At 56.8% G+C, this 10,174-nt stretch overlaps 1 long non-coding RNA gene across 1 annotated transcript; it reads right to left on the bottom strand.

The window, feature by feature from the left end:
- Nucleotides 1–4,641: 4,641 nt before the first annotated feature.
- Nucleotides 4,642–8,949, bottom strand: LOC123806037. Its single transcript, XR_006783416.1, has 3 exons — nt 8,570–8,949; nt 6,509–6,751; nt 4,642–5,515 (listed from the first exon to the last, which is right to left on the bottom strand). It is a non-coding gene; the product is annotated as an uncharacterized LOC123806037 (long non-coding RNA).
- Between the last annotated feature and the right edge of the window lie 1,225 nt (nt 8,950–10,174).

The following is a 10,174-nucleotide window of genomic DNA, read 5'->3' as shown; positions in this document are numbered from 1 at the left end:
AGCTCTTGCTTAACTGTTAAGCAGTAGTTACATGTACACAGTCCTGAAATTACATTCGGGCCTCCGAAGGCCACCGCGAGGCTGATGTGGCCCCTGGGGAGAATGGGTGTGAGACACCCCTGCCTAAAGCACACGAGGGCCAAGTCACTGGGTTTGCTGAAATGTCGCACAGAAGACAAACACCCTGCAGAGTCCCCGACTTGCTCTGGGCTCCGTGAGAGCCAGAAAGTAAGTCGTGACGCCTTACAGCTTAACCCAGCCTCACCCTGCCGAGTACAGGGCGGGGTTACTGAGCTGGAGTTCAGGACAGAGAGACAGGGCTGCTGTCAGGGCTCTGGCTGGCGTCGGGCTATAGGCCATCTGGTCAACCCCCGCCCACCGCTCACGCCCTCTGGGCCACGCCCCCTTCTCTGCGTGCCAGGCCCTGCGGGCTGCTGTGTGAGGTGGCCTCAGGGGAGAGGGTCCTCGGGAGGAGGAGGAGGCTGAGGCAAACGGCCTCCTAGGGACTGGCGGGGGTGGCTCTTTCTTGCCTCGCCACCTTGCCTGTTTGAGCCCGTGGGAGGAGCATGGGGCTGCCGAACAGGACACCTCGCCGGCCGGGCCTGGGGCTCCCCGAGCTGCCTTCTGCTCCGTGAGTCATCCACGGTGTTCCCTGAGCCCATGTAACGCACGGAAATGTCGGAGCCCCTGGTGTTCAGGCTGTATTCGGCGTCGGACTCCCCCGGAAGGCTTGTTGAACCACGATTCCAGCTTCTGAGTCTGAGGTGGGGCCTGGGAGGGTGCACTTGGAACAAGTTCCCAAGCGACGCTGATCCCGCTGGGCCAGGGACCCCACTTCAAGACCGCTGGTTTGGGGCGCCTGTGGCTGGAGGTCTTGGAAGACCAGCCCCTCTCCAGGGCCACCTAGCTTTGGCACGGATTCCTGTCCCATACCTGCTAATCCTCACCCCACCAGCCTCCCCTCCCCCCCCCCCCCGCCCCACCTGCTCCCAGGGGTAATCCCAGGGGTAAGAGGCTGGATACCTGGGAAGATTCATGAAATGCCCTAGCTGCCTGTGACAGGCCTTTACTCCCCGGCCTCTGGGGCTGACTGGGTACAGCTCTTCCCTTTGTCCGTGACTCAGAGCACCTCAGAGATTTGGAGGCAGTCATATAATCAGGACCTTTTTGGTTGATGAAGTGGCAGAATCCCAGCACAACTGGGCTTACACTTAAAAGAGGACCTTCAGGCACAGCTGGATCCAGGAGTCCAATCAGTGTTGTCAGTGCTCTGTCTCCCTCTCTCCTAGAGGCGAGGTGGAAAGCTAAGTGCTGAGTGTGTGTCAAGAAAAGGAGATGAGGGTAGCAGTGTCAGATGTCCCTCGTCCCTGCTGCCTCAGTCCCTGAACCTGTACAATGGGACTGCCAAGTTCAAGGAGAGTGAGACAGGTTACGGGAGCCCCCGGGTTGTGAAGACTTTTGACCCATTCCTCTGGACTCTCTCTCTCGGGAGAAAAGATGTCCACACGGAGACAACCCAGAGGTGTGACCGTCCCACTTGAGTGAGCCTCAGTTTCCCCGCCAGACTCGTGCCTCTCACAGAGGCCCCTGCAATGGCAGTGTGATAAGCCCAAAAGGTGTTGAAATTGTGCCTAGAAACATGTGAATGGAGGAACTTGTACTTGCCCGGTCCTTGGGGGCCCTGTAGCAAGGGAGGTGCCCGAAGACATGAGTCCAGATGGTAAGAGGTGACCATGAAATGGCCATGTCTTGTCACGATGAGAGAACAACCTCAAATCAATATGTTAAGCAGAAAAAAAAAAAAGGGAGTTTATTGCTGCCGTGTTTAGGTGCAGTTCTATCCAGGAGCGTAAGGTCACCAGGACTCAGCATCTGTGCATTTCTCCCCCCATTTGGGCTGGGTCCAGTCAGAGCCCCAGGATTGCTTCTGGGCGGTTCTGATTGGCCCACGTGCCCACCTTGCAACCAATCGCTGGGCCAGGAGAATCCCCACCCAATTCCACTCTGCCAGCTCAGAGTCATACACCCAGCCCTTGCCTGGGGCTGCGGTCAGCACCCCTGAACCAGAGAAGGGTGGAGGGAGGGTGGTCACCCTAAAGTGAAACAGGGCGTTCTGCCCAGAAAAAGGGGAAACGCACGCTACGAGGCCCGCCCCACCCCTGTCGGCTACTGGCGCCCAAGTATCAGCCTGCTCGGTGTCCCCTTCTCCACCCCCGAGCCTAGCCTCTGCCCTTATCTCTGCATCCTCCCCGCCCCAGATCCTAAAGGCCACCCATCAGAAGGCGCCCTGCGATCCTCCCTCCTCCAGCAGAAAGGAAGGGGGCGGCCAACCACTCTCTCTCCCGAGTCTCTCTGACTTCTTTTGTCGCCTGTCAGGGGAACAAGCTGGTCCTTTGATCACAGCAAAAGGAGGACGAGTTTTTAAAACAGCTGCTGAAGGTTTGCCGAGCGAGCGCAAGGTGGGGAGCCGTCCGGGGCCGCGTTCAGAGCAGAAGCGCGGTTCTCGGGCTGCAGGCCTGCCTGTCGGGGATGGCTCGGGATTCGCCTGCCACCTGGGTTTGCCAGGGGGCCGGGCAGCCCCGAGGGTGGGCAGGCATCTCCAGGGGACGTGGTGGCCGGGGTTTCCGGGTGGGTGAGGGAGGATCGGCGGCCCAGACTGGGATTGGCCAGGAGTCATGCACGAGTCACGGGCTGGGTTCAGGGTCTTTGCAGACGTGGTCACCTGGAGATGAGGTCACGCTGGGTTGGGATGGGCCCAGGTGTCCTTGTAAGACGAGGGGAACTTGGACACAGACACTACCGAGGGGAGAAGCCACTCACGGACAGAGGCAGAGATGGGAGAGCTGCATTTATAAACCCCAAACAAGCCAGGGCTGCTAGAGGCCACCAGAAGCCGGGAGAGAAGCACGGGACAGGTGCTTTCTGGGAACCTCAGAGGGGTCGTGCGTAGCCCAGCTGACACAGTGAGAGAATATGCTTCTGTTTTTTTTATCTTTTTAAAGATTTTATTTATTTATGTTTAGAGAGAGGGGAAGGGAGAGGGGAAGGGAGAGACACATTGATTGGCTGCCTCTCACACGTACCCAACTGGGGACCTGACTCACAACCCAGGCATGTGCCCTGACTGGGAATCGAACCAGCGACTTTTCAGTTCATAGGCTGGCACTCAGTCCACTGAGCCACACCAGCCAGGGCACATTTCTGTTGTTCTGAGCCACCCAGCTGGTGATCATTGGTTACGGCATCCTTGAGAAACTAGTAGAACTTCCCTGAAGAGAGCCCGAGGCTCAATGAGTGGAGGAGCGGGTTCCAGGGCAGCCAGTGCCCAGCCCATCCCAAGCACATGGGCAGAGGACCACAGAGGGGTCACTTCTCACAGGACAATAACCAGATGCTGTTTGCAGAAGGAGCCAGGAGGGCAAACCCAGAAACAGCAAATGCATGACTCCTAGCCCCTTCCTTGGCCTCTCTGGCTGCCCGTGGGCCTGGGGAATATTCTGGAGCCTGTTATCCCATGTGCAGGCACCTGCAGCCTGTCCCTCCTCCCAGGAGGTTGTAAAGACACTGGGGAAGGCTCCCGGGGCAGCTGCTCTGCGGGGAGCTGGCTGCACAAAGGCCGTGCGCTGGCGGACAGGGGCGGAGTCAAGGGAGAAGATCCCAGGGTCCCAGTGGACCCCAAGCTAAAATGACAAAGTGATAAATAGGACCGTGACATTTGATGACTGAACAATTCTTAGTGACTAAATGAGATGCCAAGTGCACCATTTTTAAAATACAGGGTCTGGTACAGATAACACCCCCTGTTTTGATGACAAAATCTTTTATTACAAAATCATAAGCATGGACTCGTGAACATAACAATATCACACTCAAGCAGCCATATGAGATTTTAGGTGAAATGTTCCCATTAAAACTATAAAGTATGACACCCATATTATTGCCCTGCCAACCACACTCAAGCAGGCCTCCCTTCTACCCGACCCTGTAGCTGTTTTAAAAAATCGGGTGTACGCCTTCCTTTCAGAAGGGGTGTTTTAGTACCTGAATTCTAGGAACCGAAGAGCAAGCCCAGGGGTGGGAGGCCGGAGGTCTGAGTTCAAGTGTCAGCCCTTGTACTCCAGTGTTCTGTGACCTTGAGACATCTCCCCCACCCACACACTGTCCCTTCTGCCACATCCTGCTGGCCAGGCATCCAGGACGGCCCAGATGCGAGGAGTGGGGAGACTGGCCTTGCCTCCATGGTGACAGGAAGTGCAACGTCGCGTGGCAGAAGGCACCTGGGAGGGACGAAGAACTGAGGCCGCCCGACAGTTTGCTACATGTTCATTTTAACCCGCACCTGCGAGGCTCTCCCTGCCCCGGCAGCTGGTGCTAGTCCAGCGTCCGCCTTTCAGGAGTTGCTCCTGGGGCCTCAGTGTCAGCACACCACGCTCGGGGCGGGGGGGGGGGGTGACGTGTCTTGGTCTCCACTGTTCACTCGCCTGCAGCCTGACGTTCATGTAACCACTGCCCCTCCCACCACCCCCACCCAAGTCCCTGCAATGATTTAGCACCACGAGGCAGTACCGGCTGGGAGCAGAGGCCGCCGGTTCAAAATCTGAGTGCCCCAGTACTTGGTGCATAATAAGTATCAAGTTCATCTCTGCTGTATCCGTTTATTCTTTTATTCAAATACTTTCATTGTGAAGCGTGCCACACACAGAAGAGTGCCTAAAATGTACGTGTATAACTTAACACATTATTGCAATAACAAACGTCCTTATAGCCATCACTCAGGACCAAGACTAGCACACCTCCAGGTCCTGGAGACTCCTCACTGTCCCTCCCACCAAAGCCCCTCCCTCTTCCAGAGGTAATAGCCGGCACCTGGATGTCCTAGTGACCCTTTCTGTCTTTTCCCCCTTGCCGTCTGAGTAAGCATCCTTAACCACTGTCAGTGAGTTTCTCCCCTTGTCCAACAACATTAAGTTGGAATTATACAGGCTGTACTTTATTAACTGATTGCGTGATTTTAGAGAGAGAGGGGAAGAGAGAGAGAGGGCTGTGGTGCTACGTCCTTACGCATTCACTGGCGTATTCTCGTATGTGCCCCGACTGGGTACCGACCCTGAAACCCGGACGAAGCTCTAGCCGTCTGAGCTACCCCGGTCGGGGCCCAAGCTGTTCTTCCAGTGCCTGGATTCCTTCGCCTAACCCAGCTTTTGAGATTCACCCACTTCATGGTGCGAAAGTGCCTTGGTCCCCACGGCTGCGCAACATTCCCACGTGTGAGTCTACTGCAACGTACTGACCCGTTTTCCTGTTGGCGGGCACCTGGGTTGGCTCCGGTCGGGGGTTATCGTTGGCAGTAGGCCTGCTCTGAAATTCTGGTTCCGGCTTTTCGGTGAACATCTGTCTGTCTGTCTGTCTGCGGGCTGCATTCCCAAGAGTGGGAGGGCTGGGTCTTCACAGAGTCCATGCCCAGCTTTAGGAGACGGTGCCCAGTGGTTCTCCCAAGCGGCTGGACCAATTCACACTGGAACAAGCGGGGAATGTTTCTCTGCTCTTTTCCCTCCCATCCACTCTCCCTCCTCCAGCCCCAGGTTTACCCTCGGCAGGGACTGGGCCCAGGGTAGGGACGGGACCCAGGGTAGGGACTGGTGAAAGGAAGTCCTCTCCCCTCCCCCAGTCCAGTAGGCAGACGGATGGGAAGCCCTCAGCGCCCTCTGGGGCCTCAAAAGTTGGGGCGGGGTGAGGTGTAGGGAGCCGTGTGGTGGGGTCCTGGGGGTGCCTAGCCCCTCCCTTGGGAAAAGGACCTCTGGCCACAATGAGGGAGGTCTAATCAAGCCCCTGTCCAGGAGCCAGCTGGTCACCCGGCGGGAGGCCCTGCGCCCCCGTGACTATTTTTTAAAGCGCCCTATTTTGTTAGGATTTGCGGGTTCCCTGACTTCTTTCTGATAGGCCGAGGAGGTGGAAGGCCGGCAGTGGGAGGCCTCTGCGGGGGTTTCTGGGGCTTTGCAGAAGCTAAGGAGGTGAGGCCCCGAACCCCAAGTAGGGAGCGCCCTGGGGCCCCAACCAACACTGGTGGGGGCGGGGTGGGGGGTCGGCTAAGGAGGCAGCGAAGCATCAGCACTTTCCCAGCAAAGCACTTGTTTGTTAAAAACTCTAGCATTATTTCAAGCCCCTTTGAACGGCTTTCCAAAGCATTTCTTCTTTTTCTTTTTCGGGAAATGCTCAATTCCCCTCCCGGTTCATTCCTTGGCTCCGGCCGCAGCCAGAGATGCTTTCTGAGCCTCCGGTGCGGCAGCGCCACCTGCTGGTTGCTTTTTAAACTGCAGGGCTCGGCCCTCGCTGGGCGCTGCCTGCCTCCAGAAGTGCCCGGTGGAAGGGGAAAAGGAAACAAAGTGCCCGGTGGAAGGGGAAAAGGAAACATCGTTACAACGACGGAGGTGACCAGGAAGCCCGCAACAATGCTCATACTCAGTAGGAAGGAGGACATGCACATTAAACCACGGATACCACTTCTTACCTGTCACATGGAAACTAGTTGTAAAATGCGGACATCCAGTGTTAATGAGATGTTTGGAGTGAATGGCCAACTCCCACTCCGCTGGTGGATTCGTTCCAACAGCCCCCCGGGAGAGAGAGAAATGACTATTATCGAAATCATTAACGCGTTGGCGGCGAGTCAGCAAATCACCAATGGGAATCACTTCGGAGTGCACGGGTCCAAAAAGACATTCATTGGTCAAGGCGTTCACTGCTTTCTCGCCTGAAAGAAGGAAAACTTGGTTCATTCCAAGGTGGTTAGAACACCTCGGGCTCATTCCTGAGGATACAATCAAAGCAGTAACAGTAGCACAGAGGAATACTATGTGTTACAGGGACATGCTCATGACGTATCGATAAAATCTAATCATACTTTAATTTTTTATAAAGCATTCCTTTATTTTCTTTTTTAAAAGATTTTATTTTATTTATTTTTAGAGAGGGAAGGGAGGGAGAGAGAGAGAGAGAGAGAAACATCAATGTGCGGTTGCTGGGGGTCATGGCCTGCAACCTAGGCATGTGCCCTGGCTGGGAATCGAACCTGCGACACTTTGGTTCGCAGCCCGCGCTCAATTCACTGAGCTACGCCAGCCGGGGCTATCATACTTTAATTTTTAATGCTCTGATGTGGCTTAATGGTGGGTGGTTATTGACCAGGGAGGCCTGACCTTTTGTCATCTCTGGGCCACAATGGAAGAAGAAGATTGTCTTGGGCCACACATTAAATACATTGTGACAGGTAATCACCAAAAAAATCTCATCGTGTGTTAAGCAAACTTGTGATTTTGTGTTGGGCCATGTTCACAGCCACCCTGGGCTGCCTGTGGTCTGCAGGACGCAGGTTGGACACCCCTGAAACCCCTCAGGGTGTGAACACCACGGGTGAGCCCTTGTGTAAACTGCGGACTCTGGGTGGTAGCATTGTGTGGGTGCAGTTTCCTCAAATGCATGCTCTGTGGGTGACCTTGATAATGGGGGAGGCTATGCATGTTTTGGGGGAGGGGTGAGTGGGAAATCTCTGTACCTTTTTCTTAATTTTTCTGTGAACCTAAAACTGCTCTAAAAGCTAAAGTCTATTACGTGTACGAAGCCAATTACAAAACAAGATAAGACCTACATCCATTGCAGACTGGATGAGCAATCATGGCTGCTGCACTCTGGGGCGGGGGCTGCCCTGTCCAGGCTCCTCAGGAAGGGGCATGTGGGTGCTCCCTGCATTTCCTACAGTTGAAAGCTTCATGAGAACCCTGGAGGGGGTCCTCTGGGGTTGCAGAGAAGGGAGCGTGCACTCCTGGAGCTGCTGCAGCCATCTTGTGACCAGGAGGCAAGAGAAGGCAGAGCCGAGGAAAGCAGAAGTGATACGGAGAAAGCGAAAGTGAGGGAGAGAGAGTGGGTGACCGGGTTTGAGTCTTTGGATCCAGCTCGGCTTCAGGCCAGTCTGTGTCTGGACTTTTCTGATAACCAAGCCCCCCCTTGTCAGATTAACCTGGCTCCCTGTCACCAGACACCAACAGGGTCTGTGTGCCCTAAACGCAGGCTCCCCAGCTGGTGCCCTTTGAGCCTGTTACTGGAGAAGGGGGTGGCGCAGATGGGGCTCGCCAGGCGTCTCTCTGTCGGCACCTGGCATGTTGCTCTCAGCGGGCATGGCCAGGGCGGGGCTGCCTCCTGGGGTCCCCAGGGATGGAGGAGGTCCCTGCCTCAGGGTTGTGTTCCTGCCTTCCCTCTGCCTAAAATCCTCCCCTCTTCCTGCTGCTATGGCCATCTCCTGAGCCTCCCCTTAAATGCCTCCTCCTCCGAGAAGCCCTCCCTGACCATCTGGCTGAGGGAGGCCATCCTGTGCCAGCCCCTGTCTGCTCTGGGAGTGGCTGCCTTCTCCCGTGGCACCTCAGTGAGTGCAGGGGCCGGGTCTGTCTGTTCGCTGCTGTGTCCTCAGCTCTTTGTAGGGGCTGGCGCCCAGTGGGAATGTCATTATTCCTTGCTTGCTAAGTAAGAACATGAAAATGAGCCTAGATGGGTTCCCATTTTCTGTTTGGGGTCTTACCTGCTATCAGGTAAGGTGTCTGCTCCATGTCACAACCACAGGCCTTCGGAGCTGCCACCTGGGTACCATCTCCCAGGTGGGCATGGAAAACCAAGGATGTCCGTCAAAGCCGGAGCCCAGGTGCTGGAGAACAGGCAGGGCTTGGGGATGGGGGCCGAGGCCGGGGCCAAGGGCAGGGAGGGAGCCCCCAGATGGTCAGGGATGGAGGGCAGACACCGGATGACCCAGGCTACGTGCCAGGAGCTTCCTTTCAGTGCTGTCCAGTCCCCCTGAGAAGAAAATCAAAGTGCAGGCCTCCGCTTGGTGACACCCAGCCTCTGTCACTTGTCTCTGCCCCTGTCTCTGAGTGAGGCCCTCCCCTCCGCAGGCTCCGGCCCAGGCCTGTCTCAGACAAAGGCCTGTGAGGTGTCTCTGTGTTGTTTATTTTTGTAGCTGCTTTCTAATTGCGGCAAGTGACTCTGACTTTCCATTCGGGGAATAACAGGAAGTTTCCATCAGACAAAGGAGGCGGCCGGCCGGGAGGGAAAGGCCAGGGGCTGGTGGAGCTCTGGTGGCATTGTTGGCTGGGAGGGAGGAGAGGGACTGAGCCGGAGGGAGGGTGGGGGGGGAGGGTTCCGGAAGGCAGCCCTTTGTAGTTGTGGCAGGAAGGACAGGAAGTGTCGGGAGGAGCCCAGGAGAGGGGGCTGGGGACCTGGGGACAGCGGGAGCCTCCCTCCCCCAGCAGGTGGAGAGGGAGCTGGCTTTGCTGCTCCCAGGCAGAGTTGCAGCTGGGGGTGGGGCACAGAGCTAGGGCAGCACAGCTCGGGGATGAGGGCATGAAGAGAGCGGGGTAAGGGGTAGGGGGCCGGAGTCCACCCTGAAGAGGGCGTCCTGGCAGGCGGGCTACCAGCCTCTGACCCAGCATCAGCTCCGACCCTGCGCCCCAAGTCTGGCTGGGCCCTCAGAGTTCTAGCCCAGGCTTATTGCATCCTATTGCTCTGATGTGGACACCCAGCTGTGGCCCTGGGGCTGCCCTGTCTCACTGTGTGACCCTGAGTGGGTCCCCGCTCCAGGCCTCAGTTTCCCCACCTGTAAGCAGACATGAGTGAGATGACCTTCAAGGGTGCCTAAGGGTGAGAGGGCCAGGGACCCTCCCACCCCCTACCCCTACCCCCTGCTCCCCCAGTGTGGGGCAATTCAGTCCTGTGCCAAATTTCTTGCTCGGTCTGTTGTTGGTGGTGTGACCTTGGGCAAGTCACTTAACCTCTCAGGTTTTCTGTGTCCAGTCTGTTAAAGGGGAGAAGGACATCTCCTGAGCAGAGCTGGATGGGTGGTGATGAGGGAATCCCGGACGCATAGTAGGGCTCCAACGGTGCTGGGCGGTCACTGATAGGCTGTGTCCCTGTCTTGGCCCGGGGCAGTGGGGAGTTCGCCTGCCAGCATCCCAGACACAGGTCTCATGGGGCATCCTGTCCAGGGGGACCACAGAGCAGCAAGGGGGTGCTGCTGGAGCAGGCTGTTATTTGACGGGCCCCCCAGCCTCTGGGGAGCATGTCCAGGGCGGTTGCCAGGTGTGGGTGAGCTGGCCTGGTGTTACCCCTGCAGCCCCCGGGCCCTGAGCCGGCA

This window comes from Phyllostomus hastatus, unplaced genomic scaffold (assembly GCF_019186645.2).
Source record: "Phyllostomus hastatus isolate PE091 unplaced genomic scaffold, TTU_PhHast_1.1 phas_scaffold_345, whole genome shotgun sequence".
NCBI lineage: Eukaryota > Metazoa > Chordata > Mammalia > Chiroptera > Phyllostomidae > Phyllostomus > Phyllostomus hastatus.
The sequence above is the reverse complement of the archived record's forward strand: the minus strand, read 5'-3'. Positions and strand labels throughout refer to the sequence as shown.